The sequence below is a fragment of the Chionomys nivalis genome, chromosome 19 (assembly GCF_950005125.1).
Source record: "Chionomys nivalis chromosome 19, mChiNiv1.1, whole genome shotgun sequence".
Classification (NCBI taxonomy): domain Eukaryota; kingdom Metazoa; phylum Chordata; class Mammalia; order Rodentia; family Cricetidae; genus Chionomys; species Chionomys nivalis.
The window spans coordinates 908,089-932,909 of record NC_080104.1 but is presented as its reverse complement, the minus strand read 5'-3'; positions in this window follow the sequence as shown (position 1 = coordinate 932,909).

Below are 24,821 nucleotides of genomic sequence, written 5' to 3'. Positions count from 1 at the left end.
CGGAATAAGGGAGGAACCAGAATTTTCAGGCAGTGGTTCTCACTGTGGACCATGGTCCCTGCCACTCTCAGTGCCCCTGCTTCTGAACACAGTCTGATATTCTCTAAGATTTCATGTCTCCAAGAGAGACATGAGATGCATTGTTGGGAGGAAGACATTTATTAAAAAGTGTTATTAACTCCATGGACAGATAGGAAACAGCAGAGTTGGGATCTCAGGACCAGACATAGACAGATTGACCTGGCTTCTGAGGAGAGGAAATCAGAGTTCACACAGCAGATGTGGGGTTCTCTCCTTGTACCTGTCCAAGTATGTGTGTCTCACAGCACAGGCCTGCAGCCCAGCTCTCTGATCCTGAGGCAGCAAACAAGGAAGCTGGTGAGATGCAGGATGTGTGGTCAGCAAGTCCTACTTTGATGGAAACTCACTACCCTGGTGAGAGATCCTGGCTCCTGGAATTCTTGTGCTATGCTTAAGAAGGAGAGGACCGTTTTCCGTAGTCAGTTTTCTACTTCCACACTTTGGGTCCCCAAAATGAACTCACACCATTGGGCTTGGCTGCAGACTCCTTTCCCCATGGAGCTATCCCTCTGGTGCCCACTCTTCTTTTATCCCTTAATATGTAATTTTCAAATGCTTTATTTAAAATGAACTTGGAAAATGCCATGGCCATGATTTATGCCCTTCAAGAATCCACATTATTTTTTATGAAATGGTCTCTTATTGGCCTAGAACTCAGCAATAATGCTAGACTAGCTGGACAGACATCACCATGACTCTGGATGCCACTTATTTGTCCAGAGCTGGGACTACAAGTTTATGTGTGTGTTCCCAATTAAACTCAAGTCCTCCTACCCATGTACAAGGGCTTTCTAACTCAACTGTCTCTTTAGCTCCCTTGCATGCCTCTTATAATAAACTTCTCTTTGCCTGCTCCATGGGATGACAGTCGCTGACCTAGCTGGGGTTTTGGCTTCATTCTGTTGGCCTGTAGGAGAAGAAACATTGTCAGTGTGGCAGTCATGCTGATCTTCTATCTGCCTCTCAGTTGTTCTCTGTGTTCAGAAACATTAGGGGCCCAGGGCAGCTCTGCAGCAGACATTCAGGCACAGGTCTGAGAGTCACCAGGATCTGAGGCTAGTTCTCAGCTGTCCTTCTCCAAAACACAACCCATCAGAGGAACACTCCCCAGCTCCATGGTCCCTCATCCATGCCCTTCTTCCTTTGCTTCCTTCTGCTGCCTTGAACTCAGGTCCCTTCCCTGCTCTCCCTGCTTTGCACTCACAATGCCTGTCTTTGTCCCCATGGAAACTGGCTCTCTGACTTTCCCTGTGAGGATAAGCTGTTGTACCGTGCAGATTCAATCTAAGGTTTAGAATCCCAGTCAGACTTCTGCTGCCTCTCAGTCTGTTGCTCTCCAGCCCTCAGCTGTTCTTCTTACCTATTGAAGGGCTGAGCCCTTCTGAAAACCAGGGCCTGCATGCTCAAGTCTGTATTTCTGTGCTTTCCATTGCACTCCACTATCTGCTCATCACTGTTCCTATGCTGTGCTCTTCTGCTTACCATGGATTTAAGTCTCTTCTGAATCCAGTCCACACTTTGCTTTTATGTGTGTCCAAGGTCTTGTGGAAGCCAGGGTGACCTTCAATTTTCCATGTAACTTCAGTTGACCTTGTACTCTTAGTTCCCCCTGAGCACTTCCCAATGTTGATATTAGGGTGTCGCCTACTGTGTCCCCATATTTGTTTCTTGTAATCCTTTTGATTTTAGAAGTAAAATCATTTATCTTTACAAAAAAGCATTTGGGATTTGTATAGGATTGCATTGAACTTTGAGACTGTTTTGCATTGTAAGGAGTCATTGTATAACATTTTCCATTATACAAATATCCTTACATATCTCAGCATTTTTCTACTTTTTAAAACTTTATTTTCATGCTGCATGTATATGTATGTGACTCTAGAGAACCCTGAATATACATTTACCCATCTCCATGTCCCACAACTGTGAAAACTCAGAGGGATAGCTCAGGTGAGGCCCTCTCCTGGGCCATTTACCTTTGTTTCTGCCAGAGGAAGATTATCAACACATGGACTGGTGTTATGAACACAGCTGCAGCCACTGTGGGTCTCGGGTTCACATGTGAAGGATTCCTCTCATCCTCTAGTCCAGCTGTGGTGACTGTGGAGGTGACAATGGAGTGGCTCTGCATGGTGGTTGACTTCTGGCAAGAGATGAGGAGTGAGCATATCCTCTCTGGAGGAGGAGGAATGGGGAATGAAGTTCACACAGAGAGGGGAACAAATGCTGAAGGCTCAGACTCTAGGAGAGCAAGCTCAATGCATGCTTTCCACTTGTCCTGACTGAGTGTCCTCAGATTTACATTGTTCACAGATAATTAAACCATTGAAATACAGTTGTTTTAGTCATAAGTGTATGGAACAAGCATGTCTCAGTCCATATTGTGCTTGCTATTGGGAACTTGTATTCTGAGCTTGATCCCTAGTATCCATATGGAGAGCCTGGTGAACTGGGCATGGCCTTTAATATTAGCCCTAGATGCATATGCAGCCAGATCAAACAGAGCTGAGTGAATTGTGTCCCAGTAAAAGGAGGCTGAGACAGGTATGTCCCTGGGGCTCACTGGCTAGCCAGCCTAGTGTACTTAGCAAACTTGAAGCTAGTAAAAGACTCTGTCTCAAAAAATAATGGAATGGCTCCTCAATTTGTACTCTAGCCTCTGCATGCATATGAAGAAATGTCAACATTTGCACACATACATATCCACAGAGAGACACATATACACACACACCTGAATTAACAGACCCTCGTGACCACACACACACAAAATACATAACAGAAAATATATAACTTTGATCATAAGTGTTCAGCCCAGTACAGGGCAACACATTCACTTTGTCTTCAAACATCACTAAGGTCACTTTCCACATTTACTTATTTGGAAACACTAGACCAACAGGTCTCAACCTGGGCTTTGCTAACCCCATGGGGGTAGATTATAAGATAACATGCAATCTGATATTTACAGTACAATTCATAACAGTAGCAAAATTGCAGTTATGAAACAGCAATGAAAATAATTTTATGGTGGGAGGAATCACCACAACATGAGGAACTGTACTGAAGAGTCTCTGCTTTAGGAAAGTTGAGAATCACTGCTCTAGATCCAAGAAACAGCTCCTTTCTCTCCTTTCCCTGAGCACTGTCAGCTGCAGTTAGACATTACATCAGGTCAATATGGCAGCCGTAGAGAACTGTGCTGTGGGCGTCCTCCCACAGGTTGGCTTTAATCCAGTCAAAAGACACTGTTGGGTGTGGTGGCACAGGCCTTTAATCTCAGCACTTGGGAGACAGAGCTAGGCAGATTTCTGTGAGTTCTAGAAGAACCAGCACTAAATGGTGAGATCCTGTCTTATAAAAGCCAATATAGCACATGCCACAGAGCAAGGTTTTAGTCACCAATGAAGCCTACAGAGATCCCTGCTTCTGCAGGATAATTTATTTTTCCTTTTTAAATTTTTATTGAGCCCTCCATTTTCTCTGCTCTCCTCCCTGTCTCTCTGTTCCCCTTCGACCATCGCCCATTGTTTCCATGCTCCCAATTACTCAGGAGATCTTGTCTTTTTCTACTTCCCATGTAGATTAGATCTATGTATGTCTCTCTTAGGGTTCTCATTATTGTCTGGCTTCTCTGGCACTGCGGTTTGTTGGCTGGCCTTCTTTGCTTTATGTTTAAAAACTACTTATGAGTGAGTATATGTGATGATTGTCTTTCTGTATCTGGGTTACCTCACTCAAAATAATGTTTTCTAGCTCCAACCATTTGCCTGCAAAATTCAAGATGTCGTTATCTTTTTTTTCTGTGTAGTACTCCATTGTGTAAATGTATCACATCTTCCTTATCCATCCTTTGGTTGAAGGGCATTTAGGTTGTTTCCAGGTTCTGGCTATGACAAACAATGCTGCTCTGAACATAGCTGAGCACCTGTCTTTGTGGCATGATTGAATATCTTTTGGATATGTACCCAAAAGTGGTATTACTGGGTCTTGAGGAAGGTTGTTTCCTAATTTTCTAAGAAATCACCACACTGACATCCAAAGGGGCTGTACCAGCTTGCATTCCCACCAGCAATGCAGGAGTGTTCTCTTTACCCCCAAACCTCTCCAGCATAAGTTGTCATCAGTGTTTCTGATCTTGGCCATTCTTACAGGTGTAAGATGGAATCTCAGAGTTGTTTGATTTGCATTTCTCTGGTGACTAAAGGTGTTGAACATTTCTTTAAGTGTCTTTCAGCTATTTTAGATTCCTCTGTTGAGAGTTCTCTGTTTAGGTATGTGCTCCATTTTTTTTATTGGATTATTTGTTCGTTTGATGAGCAATTTCTTGAGTGCTTTGTGTATTTTGGAGATCAGACCTCTGTCTGATGTGGGGTTAGTGAAGATCTTTTCCCATTCTGTAGGCTATCATTTTGTCTTGTTGACCGTGTCCTTTGCTTTACAGAAGCTTTTCAGTTTCAAGAGGTCCCATTTATTAATTGTTTCTCTCAGTGTCTGTGCTGCAGGGGTTATATTTAGGAAGTGATCTCCTGTGCCAGTGCGTTCAAGTTTACTTCCCACTTTCTTTTCTATAAGGTTCGGTGTGGCTGGTTTTATGTTGAGATCTTTCATCCATTTGGACCTGAGTTTTGTGCACGGTGAAAGATATAGGTCTATTTTCATTCTTCTACATGTTGATATCCAGTTAGGCCAACATCCTTTTTAAAATACGCTTTCTTTTTTCCCATTTGATATTTTTTGCTTCTCTGTCAAAAATCAGGTATTCAAAGGTGTGTGGATTATCCTTGTGAGTTCGAGACCAGCCTGGTCTACAGAGCTAGTTCCAGGACAGGTTCCAAAGCCACAGAGAAACCCTGTCTCCAAAAACCAAAAAAAAAAAGGTGTGTGGATTAATATCCATGTCTTTGATTTGGTTCCATTGGTCCTCCTGTCTATTTTTATATCAGTCCCAGCTGTTTTCAGTACTGTAGCTCCATAGTAGAGTTTGAAGTCAGGGATTGTGATGCCTCCAGAAGTTCTTTTATCATACAGGATTGTTTTGGCTATCCTGGGTTTTTTGCTTTTCCTTATGAAGATAAGTACCATTCTTTCAAGGTCTGTGAAGAATTTGCTGAGATTTTGATAGGCATTGCATTGAACCTGTAGACTGCTTTTGGTAAGATTGCCATTTTGCTATGTTAATTCTACTGACCAAAGAGAACAGGGGATTGTTTTATCTTCTGATGTCTTATTCAATTTCTTTCTTCAAAGATTTAAAGTTTTTGCCATACAAGTCTTCCACTTTTTTGGTTAGAGTTACTCTGAGATATTTTATGCTATTTGTGGCTATTGTGAAGGATAACTTTTCCTCTGCTTTTTTTCTAACCCCATTTATCATCTCTGTACAGGAGGGCTGCTGATGTTTTTGAGTTTATCTTGTATCCTGCTACATTACTGAAAATGTTTATCATTTGTAGAAGTTCCATGGTAGAATTTTTCGGGTTGTTTATGTAAACTATCATATCATCAGCCAATAATGACAGTCTGACTTTTTTTCTGATTTGTATCCCCTTGACTTCCTTTTAGTGTCTTATTGCTCTAGCTAAGACCTCAAGAACTATATATCATAGATATGAAGAAGGTGATGGACAACCTTGTCTTGTTCCTAGTTTCAGTGGGATCACTGTGAGTTTCTCTCCATTTAGTTTGATGTTGGCTGATGGCTTACTGTATATTACCTTTATTATGTTTAGGTATGTTCCTTGTATCCCTGCTCTCTCCAAGACATTTATCATGAAGGGATGTTGTGTATTGTTGAAAGCTTTTTCGGCATCTAATGAGATGAACATATGTTTTTTATTTGTCAGCTTGTTTATATGGTGGATTATGTTGACAGATTTTCAAATGTTGAACTATCCCTGCATCTCTGGGATGAAGCTGACTTGATTGTAATGGATGATGATTCTGATGTTTTCTTGGATTCAATTTGCCAGTATTTTATTGAGTATTTTTGCATCAATGTTCATGAGTGAGATTCATCTGTAATTCTTTCTTAGTAATGTCTTTCTGTGGTTTGGGTATCAGGGTAATTGTAGCCTCATAAAAAGAATTTGGCAATGTTCCTTCTGTTTCTATTGTGTGGAATAATTTGAGAAGTATTGGTATTAGTTCTTCTTTGAAAATCTTGTAGAATTCTGAACTAACCATCTGGTCTTTGGCTTTTTTTTTTTGGTTGAGAGACTTTTGATGACTTTCTATTTCTTCAGCAGTTATATGTCAGTTTAATTTGCTTATCTGGTCTTGATTTAATTTTGGTATGTGATGTTTATCCAGAAAGTTGTTCATTTCCTTTAAGTTTTCCAATTTATTTGAGTACAGGTTTTCAAAATATGACCTGATTATTCTCTGTATTTTTTCCACATCTGTTGTTATGAACCCCTTTTCATTTCTGATTTTGTTAATTTGGATATTCTCTCTCTGCCTTTTGTTTATATTTGGATAAAGGTTTGTCTATTTTGTTGATTTTCTCAAAGAACTGACTCTTTGTCTCATTGATTCTTTGTATTGTTTTCTTTGTTTCTATTTTGTTGATTTCAGCTCTCAATTAGATTATTTCCTGCCATATAGTTCTCTTGGGTGAATTTGCTTCTTTTTGTTGAAAAGTTTTCAAATTTTCTGTTAATTCACTAGTGTGGGATATTTCCAGCTTTTTTATGTAGGCATTTAGTTTTAGTTAAATCAAGGGAAAGGCTTAAAAGGGGTAAAAACAGGAAAGGAAAAAAATCAAATTATCCCATTTGTAGACATGATTCTGATTTGGTTTTGTTCTTTTGTCTTAGTTTTGTTGTTTTGAGACAGGGTCTTACTGTGTAACTCTAACAGGCATTCATTTATACCAACATTCTATTCTCAGAGGAATCGTGATAAATATTCCATTCAAAATAACCTCCCAAAATTAAGTATCTAAGGAATGGATTAAGTCAAAGAAGTGAAAGACCTCTACAAGGAAAACTTTAAGGTAATGAAAAAGGAAATCCCAGAAGATACTAGACAATACAAATATATGCCATGCTACTAGATTGACAGAATGTGGTGGAAATGGCTATACTACTAAAATTAACTCATAGAATTAATGTGATATCTAACAAATTTTCCATTTTATGTTTCGCAGCTTCAGAAAAACACACAAACAAGAATTCATATGAAACAAACAAACAAAAAAAAAGACCACAAGTAACCAAAGCAATCCTAAGGAGCAAAAACCTTCCTGGCAGTATTACAGCATCAGAACTCAAATGACACCATCTATTTATAGTAATCAAAACAGCCAGGTACACAACAACCATATGACACCTCTATTTTACTCCTGCACATATACCCAAAGAACTCCATACCCTATCATAGAGATTTTTGCAGTCCCAATTCTATCATTGTTTTATTCATTATAGCAAAAAACTTGAATAAACCTAGTTATCCATTAGTAAATGAATGGCTAATGAAAAATTTCTCTCTCTCTCTCTCTATATATATATACACACACACACACACACACACACACACACACACACATATGCATATTATTCAGTACTCAAGAAAAAATGAAAAATTTCAGGATTGGATGGGCTTAGAACATGTAATATTAAGAAAGGTCATACAATTTTAGAAAGAAAAAACCCCACCTGTTCTGATATGTGGAATCCAGCCAATAATCTCTTTATCTGTATAAGCAAATGTGCATGTGGGTACAGTATAACATTAAGAAAAGAGAACAAGAAAGGCTAAATATTCGAGGAGGAGGAAGGACTGAATAAAAGTAATGAACCAACTTTCATATTTACCATCTGACACAAATAACTCTAGGTATCTACCCAGAAGCAATTACAAAGCTTCTAAGAGAATGTTACACGAGCACTAGAAGAACAATACACACAGCTGCACAGAAGTATACAAAACAGCAAAAGCAAACATTTTCAAAATATGTATGAGGGGTGGACTGTTAATACTGACATTTCCAGATAATGGAGTAAAATAAAAGATCAAACTGCATAGAGATGTCAGAATATAATCTTTTTTTAACATAGGGTTTCTCCGTGTAACCTTGGCTCTCCTGGAACTTGCTCTGTAGACCAGACTGGCCTTAAACACAGAGATTCACCTGCCTCTGTCTCTAGAGTGCTGGGATTAAAGGTATAAGCCCCCACCACGCAGTCACAATTTAATTTTTCAAATACCAAAGAAGTGACCTAGAAAATAAACATGTTAGGAATTAGAAAGGGAGAACACTGCACAAAAAGGTTAGAAATGGGGGTGGAGTGGGAAGACAGACTCCAGAAAGAAGGAGAAGAAAGGGCAGGGCCCAGTGCACCTTAACAGCAACCTTAGTCATAAGCTGGTTGAGCATGAGCTGGGAGCAGATATGACAGGGGGTAGTCTGCATAGCCACTTGCAGAGAACAAGCCAGGCAGCTTGTTAAAGTTCTGGTTCATAGTTCATCCATAGTTTCTACTTCTGCTCCTTCTCTGGATTCCCTCAGTGATAGACTTTGACCTGGAAGTGAGAATCAAATAAACCTCTTCCTCCTCAAAGCTGTTTTTGGTGTGGTTTATCAAAGACATACTTTCTTGAAGATCATCTTACATCAGAAGCTCAACAAGTCTCCACATACTTCTGCATCGTTGACTGCTTGAATTTTATCATTGGCTCTGGCTGACAGGTATGAGAGGGCCCAGCAGGCATCGGCCAGCACGTCAGTGTCACTGACAAATAGCAACCATGAAAGGACATTAAGACAGGGATAAAACCTAGAAAAGAAAAGATGATTAGAAACTAAACAGAAACAAACTGAAATAAGATTGAGACTCTAAAGAAGCCTATCAGGCAGACACTTGGTGAGTTACAGAGTGGTTTACACTTCAAGCGTTTGAAGGACATTTTGATCTCTGGCAATGTAGCCAGTACTTAATCAGTTTTCTGAGCTGAGGTAGTCAGAACCCAATGAAAATGATTTCAGGAAGAAAACCGCTATGTATTAATCCTTAAATTAGAATTCTTTGTTACAGTACACACAGAAAGTAAAGGAAGTAAAGGAACTTTCAAAGATAGTACAGCAGAGAAATTCTGTTACAGAACTCTGTTGTCAACAAAAACTGCTATGGTTCTAAGAGTGATATAGAGCTTCATACTGGCAGTTAGAAATTACCCTATATTAAAACAAAAACTACCAAAAGCATCATTGTCTCTACAGATAAATACAATTTCTTTTTTAAAAAAGATTTTATTTATTTATTTGTTATGTATACAGTGTTCTGCCTGCATGTATGCCTGCAGACCAGAAGAGGGAGCCACATCTCATTACAGATGGTTGTAAACTACCATGTAGTTGCTGGTAATTGAACTCAGGACATCTGGAAGAGCAGGCAGTGCTCTTAAACACTAAGCCATCTCTTCAGTCCCCAAACACATTTTCTAGCACTCTAAAAATTTTAAATAAAAATCGTCTTTCTATTAACATTAATATTTGTTACTATATTACTTTAAGAGCATTTTATTTCCTAATAATTTCCAACAAGCAAACAATTGTTTACCTTAGCAAATTTTGGAGGGAGACTCTTCCCTTTACAGAGATTAGATAAAGCTTATACTGCATTCTGAGTCATGCTCAAGCAGTTTTGCTTTGAAAATAACCTACAAGTATAATGAACCCACTGTAAATTATAAAAGATCCTAATTCTCTATAAAGAAAATAATACTACTGATAAGAGATGTCTTTATTCTCCAAAATAAATGTTCATTCTTTTCTTAAATTATTCATTCTTTGAAGATAAACATTAATTCTAATGCAGTATTTCATAATTTCAATAAGAGACATCACCCTAACAAAGTAACAAGAAAATACATGGAATCAAAATAACACAAGGAAAACAAAACATGGCTTCCCAAGGTGTAATACTTCTTATGTATACATTACTCAGAAAGAGAAAAGAAACCTACAGCAGAAGAGGGGAGAAGATATTGCAGTCTAAGACATAGTCTCTACACATGGTGTTATCTCCAGCAATGCTGCCAAGGGCCCAGACTGCCTGTGAAAGAGCTTTTCATCAATAAAGTTGAATATTTTCATTCCCTCATAATTCTTTCAAAAGAGATGCCAGCAGATCACAGTAACACTTTACAAAATCAACATTTTACATAAGGACTATTATTTTCTTAAAATCACTCATAAGGGAGTAAAACCAGTTATAGTATCAGTGTTAGAAAATGCAATTACTACACAATAAACAAAGAAAATTTATTTCATCAAAGTAAAAGCTTTACTAGTAAAAGAGAACTTTTTTCCCACTGCTGGGAACTGAACTCAGTACCTCAAAAAGGGTGGACAATTGCTCCACAAATTTCCCTTCAAGAGTATGTAGTATGAATCCTTATTAGTCTTAATCAATGAAACCCAGAGTCCTATATCCAGGGTGAAAGCTGAAAGAGCAGAGAAGCATAGCAGCCAGTTATCAGAGACTTCTTACCTCTATGAAATCTCAGACTGAATAGGGCAAATCCTGTCTCTACATGTCATCAGATTGAATAGGCAGCCGAGATCCTGTTTCCACTTGCATTATATTCCTGTCTCCTAGTCCTGGGATTAAAGGTTTGGACTACCACCACCTGTCTCTGTTTCTCTTTTAGACTGATTCAATCTCAGGTAGCCCAGTGTAGCCTTGAACTCCTGTTTTTCCTGTTCCTCCTCCCAAGTGATGGGATTAAATGTGTGTGCCACCACTGCCTGGCCTCTATGGTTAACTGTTGTAGGAAGGCCACTTGTTTGTTTCCCAGCTGCCCAGACTCCCATTATAATCACACAGAAACTTACTGTGCATGTCCTACTTTATGACTTGGTGGGCCCAGTAACACACAACTCATGATGGGCAGTTCAGGTCTCATGTTAAGTTGGTGGCCCACTGTCAAATGTTCAGATTCTTCCAGCACCTGGGATAAATGGCATGTGCTCATATTATTGGCCATATTTGTGCTTGTGTGTGTGCATGTGTGTGTGTGGGGGTGTGTGTGTGTGTAGATATGTAGCACAGGCTTTAAAACTCACAGTGATCTTCCTACCTCTGGTGTCCAGATTGCTGGCACTAAAAGAATACACTACCACATATAGCTTAAAAATAATTTTTATGCTCTACATCTCCTGTTCTTATCATGGCCAAGGAGGCCAGAAGATGGTATCAGAACCCCTGGTACTATAGTTACAGATAGAAGTGAACTTCTATATGTACCAGGAATAGAATCTGGATGCTATGACAGAATCTTCAATGCTCTTAACAGGTAAGGTATTTTCTATCCTAAGTTTTCTATTCTTGATTTTACTGTCCAAGGCAGCCTAGTCAGGCTCAGGTACCTAATTCTGATTAAAAAGTAAAAATTCTCCTCTATTTGGGAAAATAAGTCTCAGGCAGGGATGAGCTCCCTAACTATTTATCCAATACAACATGATACGCCAATTATTCATATATGCACAATCAACAAAAATGGATTCTTCAGTTGGTATTCATGTGTTTCAGCATTCTTATTCACCCAAACTTAACAAGGAAGAAATTGGAAGGGATTGGGAAAGGAGGGAATGAAGAGATAAAAGGGGAAAGTGATACAGTATCTTTTAATTATCATTTTATGGTATTGTATGGAGTCCACTACTTGGTTCCTGGCTACCCGGCTACCTTAGGCCCAAAATAATTACACAAAACTGTATTAATTAAATCACTGCTTGACTCACTAGCTCTAGCTTTTTATTGGCTAGCTCTTACATGTTAATTTAACCCATTTCTATTAATCTGTGTATCACCACGTGACTGTGGCTTACCAGCTAGATTCCAACCAGTGTCTGTCTCTGGCAGTTCCATGGTTTCTTCTAACTCTGCCTTCATCCTCCCATGCTATAGACCAAGCCAGTTTTCTTCATTCATTAACCAATAAAATCAACACATAGACAGAAAGAACCTCCCTCACCATTATGGAAATAAGTTTTAAATAAAAAGAGGGACTAGAGAGATGACTCAGCAATTAAGAGCACTGGGTGTTCTTACAGATCCCAAGGTTCCATTCCCAGAACCTATATGGTAGCTAACCATTTGCTGTAACTCCAGTCCCAGGCATCTCCTGCCTTCTTCTGGCCTCTGTAGGTACTGTACACAGATGTATGCTGCAAAACACCCATACAACTATTTATTTTTTAAAGTTAGAAAAGGAAAGAAATGAATTCTCTACAGTGATGTCATAGTCCTGAGACAGCAGCCAGGGCTAGTTAAAATGAACTCCTGATCTTGCATGGAAACAGTTGTGGTCTACTGCTGAGGCAGCCTGCTCAGAGGTGAAAGCAGCTTTATTCTAAAGTTAATAGAGTTCATCATAACTGTCCATCAAAGAGCAGAGTACACAGTGCTGTTAAGTGACCTTTCCTTGAAGTATTTTGTATTTATGTTCTCTATCTTTTGTATCTGTGAGAATTGTGACATTGGTACAGTTATCTTTTAGATCAAACATCAAGATTGAGAGGTCAATCTTGGCTCCAAAGCAATCTTCTTTCACTGTGTGGTTTACCTGATTTTCAGCTAAGACCTTGTTGTTGTAAATTTAAAAAGTGTCACAAAAAGAGAGCTCACAAGGAGGGACTTTTTATTAGGGTAAAGGGAACATGAAAAAAGTGGGGAGACTAGTCTTTGGGTAAAGGAGCAACAGAAGAGAAGAGGCAGAGAGATGGGGGAAAAGACAGAGACAGGCAAAGAAGAAGAAAGAGAAAGAGAAAAGGGGAGAAAGGTAGAAATGGAGGGAGAAGGAGAGGGAAAGAGAGGAAGTGGGCAAGACCACCTTTAATGTGCACAGGAGGTGATCTTAGTGACTGAAGCTGATGACATATCCTGTCAGAACCCCAAGGGCAGACCAGTACAGATGCCTGAATACTAACACTTGTGCTACAAGATAAACATGTCAGAGGCATTTCTTTCCATCATTATTATAATTTATATGTTTCTACATGACTTTGAAGTGAGAATGTCCCTAAACATCTCCACTTTTATATTGTCATCATATTCAGAAATGCATTTGTTATCTGAACCTGCTTAGGAATAGACAGAACTCTACATAAATGTGTAGACTCCCTTAGTAAAATCCACATGCTTGCTTTGTTTTGGAAAAGCATTGTTTTGGAAATAACTCCCATGCTTTCTCTGCCACCTGCAGGTAACAATTTTTCTTATTTCTTCTGTCTTGACTGTTGTGATGTTAATCTTGGAAGTCAAATTGACTACATCTGGAATTAACTAAAACCCAATGGGTATACCAATGAGGGATTTTTCTAAAGGTTTTAAAATTAAAGACCTGTCTTTAATCTGAATCATTTGAAGTGATATCCATGTTCAGATGCTTGGTTGCTGTGCACACCTCTAACCCCAGCACTCAGGATGCTAAAGCAGTCAGATTTTCTGAGTTTGAGACCAGCCTTATCTACAGAATGAATTCCAGGGCTACACAGAAAAACCCTGTCTCAAAAACACCAAAAAAGAAAAAAGAAAAAAAAAACCCAATCAAACAAAGAATAAGATCTGCCTTAAATCTGGATCACAGTTTCTGGTGTCACCTACATATATAAGGAGTATTTGTTGTGTTTGGTGGTCACACAATAATGGTGAGATAGACCAACAAAATCTATTAAATCAGAAGCAAGCTTTATTCCAGAAAAAGAAAAAACAAAACACCACAGGCATACAAAGCTTATCACCTATACCTGTGATCACAGCCAGAGGCTGGCTTCTGAAACTGCGGCCCTGGGGGCTGGTTTGGAGCCTCTTCCTACAGTAAAATCTAGCACCAGGTGTGGGTCAAAGGGCTTTTACAACGTTGAGGTAAGGCTTAAAGTCACATTACATTGTTAGTTTTACAACTGTTGTTTATAAAACATTAGAATGCTAACTTAGAGTGTTTGTGAAAGTTAGTGGCTGGCACAGCCACTTTTCACTGCACCTGAGAGAATGTAAGGCAGAGAGTAGAGTTACATAAGGGGACAGTTAAAAATTAGAACACAAGCAGAGGGTCCCATAGAGGCAATAGCTAGAAGCTAACTTTTTTTTTGCCAGTACCTGCCTATCTGGAAAGCTGGGAGGAAGGAAATGACTGTTAAAAGTTTACCTCTGAGCCGGGCGGTGGTGGCGCATGCCTTTAATCCCAGCACTTGGGAGGCAGAGGCAGGCGGATCTCTGTGAGTTCGAGACCAGCCTGGTCTACAGAGTGAGTTCCAGGACAGGCTCCAAAGCCACAGAGAAACCCTGTCTCGAAAAAAACAACAACAAAAAAAGTTTACCTCTGTACACAGTGGCTGAAAGGATGCCTGCTCTTAAGGCAGAAAGTGTTTGTTAGAGGTTAACAGTGGCTGGCAGCTCTCTCTCTCTCTCTCTCTCTCTCTCTCTCTCTCTCTCTCTCTCTCTCTCTCCTCTCTCCTTTCCAAAATGTGTTTTAGCTTACAACTTTATATTTTTGCACTTCTGGACTGGACCCTTAATTTCTATAACTTATTCCTGTACTTTTTATTACTGAAGAAGGAAGCTTTCTCTTTGTCTACTTGCCCTAGCTCTGGCTACCAAGCTCATTTCTTTACCAGCATCAGAGCCTACTTCCTTGAAATTTTGGTATATACTGAAGACCAGCTGAGATATCCAGCCTCATGAACTTAACAACTACTAGACTCTTCAAATTTCTATGTTTGTCAGACATTTTTTTGATTACTGGGACCACAGCTTGTAAGACATTCTAATAAATACACTTTCTATATACATGGAGAGATTCATTCTACCAGTGCTATTCACGTAGACAACTTTGAATAATGCTGTTGTGGGTTTTTTCACCTGCCCATTGAGGAAGATGTGATGGCATTAGTGCTCATAAACACTTTCTTCCTGTCTTATTATTCTCTAAGTATTCAACTTTCCCTGGAGACTACTCTTTATTATTATCCATTTGACAACAGTTTGTTCTGAATTTCATGAATGAAACTCCAAAGTAATGGAACCATCATGCAGCTTTCTGGTGGGAGAAAGACTTATTATCTGTTTTTAATCTGTTATCTATTTCTTACTTTTCTTTCCTGGTTATCTGAAGTCCCTGTGACATCCAGGTAAAAATTATCTTCAGTTCACCCGACCTCAGTGTCACATAACAAATATCTCCTTTTGTATCTTTAAATCTCCCTTTAGCTGTTAATATTCTGGGCATCCTTCCACCTGTGAGACAGGGACATAGTATATTACAGTGGCCTGCACAAGCTAGCTAGCCACATTGTGTCAAGGAGAAGAACGGGCAGTGCCAGTGGAGAGGTGGAACATAGCAGGGTCTGCTATTGGAGCCAGGGGCTCGTGCTATGGAAACGCATCTCTGCTGATCTAGAAAAGGTCTTTGGGATGAAAGGCAGGGCCAGGAACCACTGAGCTGTGTCTTTAATTTTCATTTTTTAAATTTTTATTTCATTAGTTAATTAATTAACTTATTGTTTTTCGAGACAGGATTTCTCTGTAGCTTTGGAGCCTTTCCTGGAACTAGCTTTTGCAGATTTCTTTCTTTCTTTCTTTCTTTCTTTCTTTCTTTCTTTCTTTCTTTCTTTCTTTCTCTCTCTTTCTTTCTTTCTTTTTTCTTTCTTTCTTCTTTCTTTTTAAATTTAGTTTAGTTTTTCGAGGCAGGGTTTCCCTGCACCTTTGGAGCCTGTCCTGAAAAAGGGCAGGCTGGTTTAGAACTCAAGGAGATTCGCCTACCTCTGCTTCCCAAGGGCTGGGATTAAAGGCATGCTCTGCCACTATCACCACCTGGCTGAGCTGTGCCTTTAAGCACAGAATAACTCTATGGGAGGTGCTCTTGTCACTCAGGGCTCACTAGCCAATCAGGCCCTCCAGGTGACCTGCCAGTCAGAAGTTGTGCAGGATCCTTCCGGCAGTGGCCACTTTCAAGCTTGACTTCGAAGAGAAGATGGTGTCAGTGGTTTTGTGTGTACTACTGTGAGTGCAGGGAGCTGAGCAGGGAGCATGGGCAAGCTGGAAAACCATGATGTGGTGAGCTTGGGGTTATCCTCAGACCGAGAGGAGTGGCTAGTTGAGCCATGGGAGACAGTGTGGTGCATCCTCCTCTAAGCTGGGTGGGAGCCGGTGACCAGATGCAGAGTTCATCATGTTTCTGCCTGGTCCTGCTGGTCCTGCATGCCCCATCAGGGTCTGTGTGATCCTGTGTGATTCTGCATGATCTTTGAAATTCCTGAGCTGGCTGGAAGCCTCTGAGTAACTTACTATCCTTGCTGCATCTGTTCAGTGGGACTGTGCTTTGAAATACCCTTGTTATTGACTTCACTGTGAAATGTGGGCTCCCTCAGTGCTTGTATTGTCACAATGGAACACAGATTTGCCAAATTCAGATATCTCTAGTATCTTCCAGAAGTTCTTCACTTGGAACATTTAATATTTAGGTTTATGATCCATCTGGAGTTAATTCTGTGGAGCTTGTAAACAGTATTTCCTGTAGAGAGTAGCACTCCACTGCTAAACTGTAGAAGAGTAGAATTGATGGTAATTGAATTACCAGTTCTTAGGAGACATTAAGTCACAAAATAGAATTTAGGTAAGGGAGAGCTGCACCCCAAATACCCCAAAGGTAATGGTATTCTAATCTGTTAGAGATTAGTATGATAAAATGTAAAAGTTTGTTCCCCAGAATTAACCAGGTACATTCCCATCACAAAGGAGACAAGCCTGATTTACAACCAGCACAAATGCCCATCCATCCATTAAAAAACTAGCTTCTAAATGCTGCTCAAGGGACCATTACAGGATCACAACTAACATTAAGTCCTGTTGTGCCATAAATGTATATTAATTCTATAATTAATTTCCAGTCTTTTTGAAAAGTGATTTGAGTCTAGGTCTTCTAATTTGATTGAGATGTGCTTGAACCCTGTCTGTAGCCCCACAAGGCATTGTCCTTGTTCTCCTCTTGACTAAACACTCTAAACCTTGGATTACACGTCTGCAGCACCACACAGTTCTAAAATTGTGTTTGAGTCACATAGTGGACTGTCCATTGCAGAACAGGAAAGGATTTGTGTGTGGAGCATGGCTTTTTCCTTCAGACCAGAAGAGGAGGAACATTGTCTTGTGTTCACTGTAGGGGGAAATAGACTAGATAATGGCTAGGTCACAGACTGCACTGCAGGGGTCTCCATTATAAAGAAGGACTGATGGGGCATGGTGAGTGACTTTCTCTGTAATTTTCCTGCATGTATTAATTCCTTCCATGTGAATGAAGACAGACAGAGTTGGTGGGTGTACAATTTAGGGAGGAGAGCTTGAACTACTAAGTATTCCATTTCCAATTAGAAAACTCTCCTATGCAGATATGTACAATCTTAGTTGACGTAGTTAAGTTAGCTGAAAGGTTTGAGAAACAGGCAGTTGACTGTAACACCATCACATCACAACACTCAGTAGCTAACATTTTACATGGAACAAAGTCATACAGTCTCTTATTAATGGCACTCTTTCTCTCAGAGAAGGGACTACTCCATTTCAAAGTTAGTATAGATAAGTGTTCTATTTTAATTTTTTATCATTTTAAAGCATCAATTTTTGGTGTCATTTTTAACAATCATTTTCTTTAGATGCATTACTGCTATATTTTCAATGTTTCCTAGTTTAAGAATTTCATTCCATTCTTTCTTAGGTGCTGTTTATTTATTTATATCAGTTTACAGCAGGATTTCTTAACCTTGTTGGTCACAGCTTCCTTTGGGGGATCAAATGATCCTATCACAGTACTGGGCTAAGACCATCAGAAAGCACAGATATTTTATATTATAATTCATAACAGTAGCAAAAACATAGTTATGAAGTAGCAGTGAAAATAATTTTATAGTTGGGATTCAACACATCAGGAGGAAATATTTTAAATGGTCACAACATTTGGAAGATTGAGAGCAACTGGTTTATATCAGTGTCTCCTGTAGCTCAGGCTTTCCTCAACTATGTAACTGAGAATTGCTTTGAACACCTAATCCTGCCTCTGCTACCCAGTGCTAGAAAGACAATCCTGCAACTCCAACCAGGATGGACCTTGACTGGTCTGTGGAAAGGAAAAATAGATCAGTGAATGAGTACCCTCCAACTTCTCTAGATTTTATTGTGAATTTACAAGTGGAGTAGGACCAGTGTAAGAATTTAGTTCACTGACCAACTGTAAAGCAAGCATAGTCACAACAGAAAAGGGGATTGGCAAGAAAGAGGGTGAAAGATTTCCTGCTGGGGCAGTAGTTGTCATTAGCAATGAGTAGTGACACACCACAAACCCTGCATTCAAGAATCTATATAAAAACTTATAATGAAACCAAATTACTGTAGTTACAATAGTTCAAGCAAACTAGAAGAACTGGATAAAAGGGTGTGGTCCTGCCTAACATGACTGTATACCCTGAGAGAAATGATGTGAGTTGTACTTGGTGTGCTCTAATACAGATCCCTAGTCTCTGGAGCACATGACCATGAAGCTTGTTTGAACTTTTTAACCGTATTCTTTTGATATTGTAATTACATTATTTTCACTTTCTGTCTCTTGCTTCCAACTGTTCTCATGGACCCTTTATTGTGTTCTAATCCATGGCCTCTTTTTTAACAATTACTATTTGAATGTGACCTGGGTTTGGTCCCAAGACCTCCCAGCTATGAAGTAAAGGGTTGACTACTATGGACATTGAGTGCGTAATAGAATATGCACACATAGGACCATGTGCCTTGGAGGAGGAACAGGAAGTGCTCTGGAAAAATGGAAGATTTTACTAAATTATAAATTAGGGTCTTGTCTCACCATAATGTGGAAGGACAATCCTGGAGGGGTTTTGATCTCTGAGTCATTTGATCTCTGCTCACCCAGTAGGTTAACTGCTAATGTCTTGAAGCCCAGCTGGGTGGTCCTAGCTAATGAAGGACTCTACTTGGCAGTCAGTATCACCGTAGGAGGTAGCTTACAGGTTCTTTCCAGGATTCTCTTGTTCTGTTGAATGGAGCTGTAAGGAGGACCACAAAGCCATGCAATGGTAAATGTAGGGGTCACTGTCCCCAGACCAGAAAGAGCAGGTTGTCTGAGCTATTAGCTGCTTGGAAAGGAATGGACCATGATCCAGACAGGTTCTGTTAGTTTGTGTGGTGATCTGGGTAGTGGCCCTTGGCCTCTGAGCTTTGTTGAGTGTGGATTCACCGGGGGAGGGGGAGGCTCTGTCATACTGGTGTGGGAGACTATGAGCTTATAATATTGTTGCCTCATGCTATGTAATTGATAATTTCTTTAAACACACAATCTTGCCTCTGCTGCCCAGTGCTGGATAGATAGTCCTGAAACTTTTTCAGGAAAGGGCCTTGACTGGTTTGTGAGAAGGAAAAATAGAACAGCTAGTGAGTGACCTCCAGTATCTCAGTCTTTTAGTGATTGATTATAAATGAAGAGGGATCTGTGCAAGAACTGAGTACATAGGTGAAGCTTGAAGCTGGTATAGTCACAGTGCAGAAAGTGAGAGACAGGACAGTGGTTGAGAACTTTCTTACTTCAACAGTAGTTGAGATTAGCAATGCTTAGCTATTTACTAATTACCTAATTAGGAATTCAATAATCAGTTTTAGATGCTCCATAAATGTCCTGGTGGCCATTTCTTGTTGTCCACAGGCCAGGGCAATCAAGAATCTAAATAAACAACTGACCTTCTCATAAAACCAAATTGCTATAGTTATAGTAGTTCAACCAAGATAGATCTGAGTAAAATGTAGCCCGCCTAACAGGACTGTTATTTTACTGGTTTTAAATATATATCTGGACATGAAAGGTTTGAGAAATCTTTGATGTGCTCTAATATAAATCTCTATTTTCTGAAGCACATGGCCATGAATCCTGTTTCAACTTTTCAAAATATTTTTTTTGAGATTATAACTATATCATATCCGCATTCTCTTTCCTGTCCCCAAGCTTTACAATGACCCCTTATTATCTTATAATTCATGGCCTATTTTTCTTTAACAACAGTTGTAAATGTGACCCATGTTTGGCTGCAGGATTTCCCAGGTATGACGTGATAGGTTGGCTGCACTGTACATTGAGTGTGTAATAGGTGTATACAAAGGACCCTGTGCTTTGGATGAGGAACAGGATATGTGCTAGGAAATTGGATGAATGTCTGCTAAAATACAAACTTTCTGGTCTAGAACCCTGTCTACTGGGCTGGAAGGGCAGAATAGGAAGTACTGTGCTGTCTGGTGATCTCTGATCACCCATTAGGGGAGCTGAAAATATTCTGAGGCCCAGCAGGGTGGCCTTAGCCAATGAGGGACTCTGGAAATCTTAGCAAGCAGGAATAATAGTGGCAGGTAGGTAGCAGGTTCTTTCCAGGATTCTTTTCTACTTTTGTTGTGATGAGTTGTAAGGAAGACCACAAGCTATGCCATGGTGAGTGTAGGGTGTTCAGAGAAGGTCTGTTGAGCTGTAATTTCTGCTGGGATTTGGATGAACCATGAGCCACGCTGTGGTTCTGTTGCTGTATGTAATGACCTGGGCAGTGCCTCTTGTCTTCTGAGCCTCCCCGTGTATGGATTTCCTGGGGAGAGGGAGACTCTGCAGCCCTGGCATGGTAGGATATTGTGCTTGTAATATCACTGTCCAGTGTACATACAGAGCCATGCTTTTGGTGTACAGTGGAAAGAAAAATTTGAAAACTGATAATCTGGTTTCTAGAAGTTCTGAATATTGCAGTCTACTTTCAAGTTTGTCTGATAAATGTCTCAAATGGTTTAAAAGCTGGTAGAACTATGGTGATGTTGATTGTCTTTTATCAATACATGATTAAAATGCTTCTAATTTTCTGCTACCACCAGCTGCAATGGTGTAATTCATTGATGTTTAGTTCCAGGGGACAAAGGGAGTTTCTGCGCTACAGAGGTTTCTTAGGTTTTTATGGTGTTGGCAGGTAGATAGAGCAGAATCTATATCTTGTGCTATAATCCATTTGTCAAGAAGCAGAAGTTATTCTATATTGTTTTGTGATTGGGCATCAGTGTGTCTGGGTTTACCTGAAAACACAAGGAGGTCTAAGTGGCTGCATAACCATAGCAGTAGATCCTCTGTTTTTGCAGAGAGGGCTCTAGAGCATGAGGCCTCTCTGGAAGAAATAACAGTAGCTGGAAGGTCAGAAACAACTGTTTAAGGGTCACATTGAAGTAATTTTGTGAAAATTGTGAAGACTTTATTTAATTTCCATACACATAGAATCATAGGTAGCTGGGTGACATTGGTCAGGATCATATGTTTCCTGACTGTTTCCTTTGGTCTTTTGATTAACAGCTGACTATACTTTCCTGCCTTTGCTCTTGGCTTTTTCTCTCCATCCTATTTATTCTTTCCCAAATATCATACACATTCTTGATTGATCAGCTTTGTGATAATTTTTTCCCTGAGACAGGGTTTCTCTGTAGCTTTGGAGCCTGTCCTGGAACTCACTTTGTAGACCAGACTGGCTTCAAACTCACAGAGATCCTGAGTGCTGGGATTAAAGGTATGTACCACCTCCGCCCAGAAAGAAGTCATATTATGTCAATCTGTGTACTATTTTTGATAATCCCATTGATTACTCTGTGTGATTCCAATATGAATGTAACTTTGTAATAGCTTTCCTGTTATAAATTGTTGGGAATTTTCATTGCACTGTATTCATATATGGTGCAAATTTACCATACACGTCATCTTAGTTTTGATACATCATGTTTCCAAGGATCATTTATTTACTTCTTTATTTATTTAGGTTTTGTTGCTCTTGTTCTTAATCTGTGAGAGACTTTTGGTTTATTGGATAAAAGGTATTATGGATGTTGGCAGGTGGCTCAGCACATACTCATTTTGGAGGTGACCTGAGTTCAGATACCTACACTCAAGTTGTGAGGCTCATAACTCTAGCATTTTAGATCCAGGGCATCTGAACCCCTTTTTTGTATGTTACTTGTATATATATGGAAGATATTCTCACTCATTGCCAAACATACGCAAAAAATAGCAATAAACTTGTTTTCAAAAGTACTTGTGACTTATAAAGCAATTAGAGTAAAACAAGTTGCTCTAGGTATCCACTGATTCTTTAAAAATCTGTTATCTTGCATTTTGTTTTAAAATGTTTTCATTTCCTCACTTTGATTGCAGACTTACAGGCAATCAGCAATCAGGGGGAGCAAAATGGTGTCTAAGTGATCCTAACAGACATCCTTTTCTTTACTATAAGATAATGAGTTCTTTTTAAGTAGTCAAAACTATTTGAGAAGGTTTCAAGTGAATCTCTCCAGTTTTGGTAGAACAGCCCTCCTCACCCAAGCCATTTTCTATTTTTGGTAAAGGATAAAGAACAGAAGTGTATAGGATGAGTGCTAGTCACTGATTTTTTAGAGTTTGATTTTGATTAGAATCTTGTTTTTATTTAAAGGTGCATAATATGTCTTTGTGTCTGTGTTTGTCAGTGCTATCAATCTATGTTGTTGATTTTATTCATTGTTTTCTAAGTATATTGTTTATTTTCTGGAAAATAATGGTCTCACCAATTTCTTATTCAGATTTCTCATGTTATGAGTTACTTGAGTTTTTGTTTGTTTGGAAAGTTTCTGTGGAGAGACAATTTTAGTTTTATCTTCTTTATCGTAAATGTTTTCTTCTTTCAATTTCCTGGCATATCTATCTTTGTTTGTGTTTTTGCTGCTTAAGTTATTGATATAATTAGTACATTGCCTTTGGATCTTAAAATCTTCTTGCATATTAGCCTCAGATATCAGCATGGTATTGCTTATAGTGATCTCAGAAAATACCAATTGAGAGTATGCCTAGATAAGAATATCTGATTAAGGTATCTGAGAGAGATTGTGTTGATTTTGAGTGATATAGGAAGGCTCTTCCACTGAGTTGGCAATATCTCTGAGCACAAAGCTCTGAGCACAAGACAGTGACAAAACAAGAGGGAAAGTCAGAAAACAATGATTCCACATGTTTTGCCTTTAGTTATCAGCTTGAGTATCTATCCTAAGCTCTCATAAGGAGGAACTGTGAAATAGGGTTAACAACCAAATAAACATGTTCATTACCTGAGTTGCTTTTGATTGCATAATTTAATAACAGCAACAGAAGAAAGTTGAAACAAAAATGGGATTCAAAGGGGATTTTGTTGCTGCAAAGGACCTGGAAATGTTGACTCTTATAAGAATGCTAAAGAGATCAGAAAACTGGACAAAGAGCTTAATCAGCTGTCTTTGTAGAACATAGACAAAGGAAATGTTGAGAGTAATGGCAGACAGTGGAGGTCAAGGTCATAGGATTTTAGTGGGCAGTAGACTCTTCAGGGAACCATGGAGTTGGCCTGACCTAACTGCCTTGAGAGACATGTGTCATAGGATTTTCAGGTTAAAGCCGATGGTTCCTGGGTCACAATATACCTCCCAGTTTCTGACAGACTGTTGCATTCCCTCAGGCAGTGAACCATTCAGGCTGATTTGTGCTTCTTTGTACAATTCCTTAGTAGTCAAGGAACAGGACATTTGAACTTAGACATTGATTGTGTGTATGCTGTATAGCTTGCAAACTTCATTATATCCTGGTATAGACAGAGGTTGTTTAGTCATTTCCCCACTATCCAGACCCATAATAATTATGCAGAACTTATATTAATTATAAACTGCATAACCAATAGCTTAGGCTTCTTATTAAAATAACTTTTACATCTTAAATTAACCCAATTCATCTGTGTATTACCACATAGCTGTGGCCTACCAGTAAGGTTCCATCCAGCATCTGTCTCCTTCAGTGGCTACATGACATCTCCCTGACTCTGCCTTCTTTTCTCCTCTATCTCTGCTTGGAATTCTCACCTTTTTTTATTCTGTGCTACCATAGGCCCAAAGCAGTTTCTTTATTAACCAATGGGAATAAAACATATTCACAGCATACAGAGGGGAATTTTGTCTACATAAAAAGAAAGGTTTTAACTTTGATATAGCAAGATTACATATAACAAAACCATATCAAGCAAGAATTATAGTTACAATATTTAGTTCATTTACATTTGTCAAATTAAGAAAAATACTCTATCATGTATTCTATCTTTGTGAGTCTAAAGTTTTATGTCTAATCTATCATTTATAATAATAAAATGGTCTTTCTTCAACTTCATCAAAGACTCTAGAAGGATATATATAACCTTTTTTTTTTTTTTTGGTTTTTCGAGACAGGGTTTCTCTGTGGCTTTGGAGCCTGTCCTGGAACTAGCTCTGTAGACCAGGCTGGTCTCGAACTCACATAGATCCGCCTGCCTCTGCCTCCCGAGTGCTGGGATTAAAGGCATGCGCCACCATCGCCTGGCGGATATATATTACTTAACTAATTATAAGCACTTCCAAAACTCTAGAATTGACAAAGACATCTTGCTGCCTGGACAGTCACCCAAAGTTCTTCTGTAACATTAGGGCATCCATCTTCAGTCTAGAGGCCCATAGTGTCTGGTAGACTTTTCCATGAAGCAGAAAATTTCAAAGACAGTTCCACTTATATTGGCAGTTTCTCAGTTGCCTTTTTTCTGTGTCTTGCAGAATGTCTAGCAGACTCTTTCATGAAGCAGGAACTGTCTCACCTTTTTTAGGTAACTTTATCAGTCATTTTTTGTAGGTCCTGCATGTTCAGTTTAT